This window comes from Tinamus guttatus, unplaced genomic scaffold, assembly GCF_059628265.1.
Source record: "Tinamus guttatus ecotype Peru unplaced genomic scaffold, ASM5962826v1 Tinamus_guttatus_pri_ptg000827l, whole genome shotgun sequence".
NCBI classification, from domain to species: domain Eukaryota; kingdom Metazoa; phylum Chordata; class Aves; order Tinamiformes; family Tinamidae; genus Tinamus; species Tinamus guttatus.
The window spans coordinates 26,007-29,927 of record NW_028289361.1 but is presented as its reverse complement, the minus strand read 5'-3'; positions in this window follow the sequence as shown (position 1 = coordinate 29,927).

The following is a 3,921-nucleotide window of genomic DNA, read 5'->3' as shown; positions in this document are numbered from 1 at the left end:
TCCCCTCCCGCCCAGTGCCTTGTCCCCTGTCCCGCGTGATGTGACACCCCCCCGCTCCGCTAACCCTGTTGTGCCGGGCTGTTTACTCTGGAGCCTACTGATTACAGTCACGGGGAGTGAGTTGATGCCAGGCTCCCCTCTCCCCTCCCTAATATTTCCCATTTGGGGCTGTTTACTCTGGAGCCTACTGATTACAGTCACGGGGAGTGAGTTGATGCCAGGCTCCCCTCTCCCCTCCCTAATATTTCCCGTTTGGGGCTGTTTACTCTGGAGCCTACTGATTACAGCTAAGGGGTGAGGTGATGTCGTGCCTCCCCAAAAACCCTCTAGGCCTTCCCGAATGCTGTTTGGGGCTGTTCACTCTGGAGCCTACTGATTATAGTTATCGGGGGGGCGGTTCTGGGTCTCTTAGACCCTCTCTGGGAACAGCCACGGGGGGCTGTTCACTCTGGAGCCTATAGATTACGGTTATGAGAGAAAGTTGATGCCAGGCCCCTCCAAAGCCTGTTTGGGGCTGTTCACCCTGGAACCTATTGATTACATTTATGGGAAGCAAGTTGATGCTGGGGCTCCTTTGGGGTGCCCCCCAACTCAGCATTGGATTGTTCACCCTGGAACCTATTGATTACATTTATGGGAAGCAAGTTGGTGCTGGGGCTCCTTTGGGGTGCCCTCCAACTCAGCATTGGATTGTTCACCCTGGAACCTATTGATTACATTTATGGGAAGCAAGTTGGTGCTGGGGCTCCTTTGGGGTGCCCTCCAACTCAGCATTGGATTGTTCACCCTGGAACCTATTGATTACATTTATGGGAAGCAAGCTGACGCTGGGGCTCCTTTGGGGTGCCCTCCAACTCAGCATTGGATTGTTTACCCTGGAACCTACTGATTGCTGGGGGTGGGGGGAGCTTATATGTCCTAGGGGCCTGCTCCTCACAACTGTTCACCCTGGAACCTACTGATTGCCATTTAGGGGGAGCGAGCTGATGCTAGCCCCCCCAGCCCCCCCCACCAGCCTGCGTTTGGACCGTTCACTCTGGAACCTACTGAGTACAGTGGATTGCCCCTAGGGTCCTGTTCCTCAGGGCTGTTCACCCTGGAACTTACTGATTACACTACCCCCCAACCCCACAGGGCTCTGCCCCACATCTAATGGGGGGGCAGACCGGGGTCCCCCCGGACGCCTGGGCCCGCAGCCTCGTGCTCCCCTTCAGTAGCAATAACTCCTCCCCCCGCCAAAGGGGACATGTCCCCGTGTCCCCTCCGTGATCGTCGTGAGTGGCTTGATGTCCCCATCGCCCCCCACCCCCCCCCCGCTGCCGCATGGTCCCCCCTCCGGACCCGCTTCTGTCACCAATAAACTGCGTTTCTACGTGTGCCACCTCCCGTGGGGACACGGGGACACCGGGGGGTGGCACGGGGGGACGGGACATCGGGGGGGACCCTGTGGGGGGACAGGGGGGGCCCAGAATTGGGACCAGAGGGGACACAGGACATTGGGGGGGACGGGGGGACACCAGAACTGTGATGGGGGGACAAGGGGACCCCGGGATGGGGACAGGACATTGGGGGGGACGGGGGGGACACGGGGACCCCGGGGGGGACACGGGGACCCCGGGGGGGGACAAGGGGACCCCGGGGTGGGGACAGGACATTGGGGGGGACGGGGGGGGGGACACAGGGACACTGGGGTGGGGACAGGACATTGGGGGGGCGGAGGGGACATGGGGACCCCGGAGGGGACATGGGGACACTGAGGGGGGTCACGGGGACCCTGGGGTGGGGACAGGATATTGGGGGGGCAGGGGGACACCAGAACTGTGACTGGGGGGGACACGGAGACCCCAGGATGGGGACAGGACATTGGGGGGTCGGGGGGGACACGGGGACCCCGGGGGGGACACAGGGACCCCGGGGGGGGGACATGGGGACGCTGGAGGGGGACACAGAGACCCCGGGGTGGGGACAGGACATTGAGGGGACAGAGGGGACACGGGGACCCCGGGGGGGACATGGGGACACTGGGGGGGACACGGGGACCCCGGGGTGGGGACAGGACATTGAGGGGACGGAGGGGACACGGGGACCCCGGGGGGGACATGGGGACACTGGGGGGGACACGGGGACCCCGGGGTGGGGACAGGACATTGAGGGGACGGAGGGGACACGGGGACCCCGGGGGGGACATGGGGACACTGGGGGGGACACGGGGACCCCAGGATGGGGACAGGACACTGAGGGGGGCCGGGGGTTCCCAGGGGGGTGACAGAACATGGCGGGGGGGGGATGCGGGGACCCTGTGACCAATGCGGGGCGGGGGGTGACAGGGGACATGGGGACACCCCGAGCGGCGCCGTCTCCTCCCGCCCCTCCCCGCGGCGTCACCGAGGGGGCGGGGCCGGGGAGCGCGTTTGGCCCCGCCTCTCCTCAGGCCACGCCCGCCGGTGCCAGGCCACGCCCATGGCCCGCGCGTCACCACCAGGCCACGCCCCCCCCGCCACCGCCCCGCCGCGGTCACCGCAAGCCCCGCCCCCGTCTTCCGGGCCCCGCCCCCGCCGCCGGGCCCCGCCCCTCCCGGACGCCTGGGCCCCGGGGCGGAGCCCGCAGCAGCGGCCGGGCGGAAAGCGGAAAGTGACGGAGCGGGAGCGGCGCGAGGTACCGGGAGCGCCGGGAACCGCCCCCGGGAGCCCCGGGACCCCCGATCCGACCCCCGGGACCCCCGATCCGACCCCGGGATCCCCCGATCCCCCCCCCGGGACCTCCCGTTCCCCCGCGCCAGGACCCGCCCCGGGATCCCCCGATCCCCGCACCGAGACCCCCGGGATCCCTCGATCCCTGCACCGAGACCCCCGGGACCCCCCGGGACCCCCGATCCTCTCCACCGGGATCCCCTGGGATCCCCTGAACGCCCCGGGATCCCCGGGATCCGCCAATCCCCGCACCGAGACCACCGGGACCCGCCGGGATCCCCCGTCCCGGGACCCCCGGATCCCCGCGCCGGGACCCCCCGGGATCCCCCGTCCGTCCCCCCGGGATCTCCCGGGATCCCCGATCCTCCCCCCTGGGATCCCCTGAACCCCCCGTCCCGGGACCCCCGGATCCCCGCGCCGGGACCACCGGGATCCCCCGTCCGTCCCCCCGTAACCCCCGGGGATCCCCCGGGACCCCCCGATCCTCCCCCCGGTCCCTTCCTGGATCCGCTCCCCGGGCCGTGACTCAGCCCCGCCCCGCCCTTCCCGGACGCCTGGGCCCCTCGGAGCGCGGGATCCCCCTTGGAGCCGGGATCCCCTCCAAGGGATCCGGGCGCCATAGGGTGCGGGGCGGATCCATAGGGTCCGGGAGGAGGCGGATCCATAGGCCCCGGGGGGATCTATAGGGCCTGGGAGATCCATAGGGTCTAGGGGATCCATAGGACCCGAGGTGGGGGGGTCCATAGGACCTGGGACAGTTCTGCAAGGTCTGGGGGAATCTATAGAGCCTGGGGGATCCATAGGGTCCATAGGGAGTGGAGAGATCCACAGGCCCTGGGGGACCCATAGGGGCCAGTATTGGCCAGCAAGCACCTTCTATAGGGGTGAAGAGGTGGCCTATAGAGCTCAAAGGGGGGGCCTATAGGGCCTGAAGGCATCTATAGAGCTTGGGCTCAAGGGGAGGGGGGTGTTGAGTGCTCTATAGGGTCTGCAGGAGGGTTATGGTATATAGGGTTATGGCATATTCCTATATACCATAGATATATGGTATATTTCTTTATGGTGTATTCCTATGTAGAGTAATCCTATATATCATAGTTTTATGTACCGTAGTCTTATATACTATAGGTGGTATAAGTACTTATCTATGTAATTGTATATGTTATAGTCCCATATATCATAGTCCCATATAGCATAGTTCTGTATACTATAGGGAGCATATACACCTGTC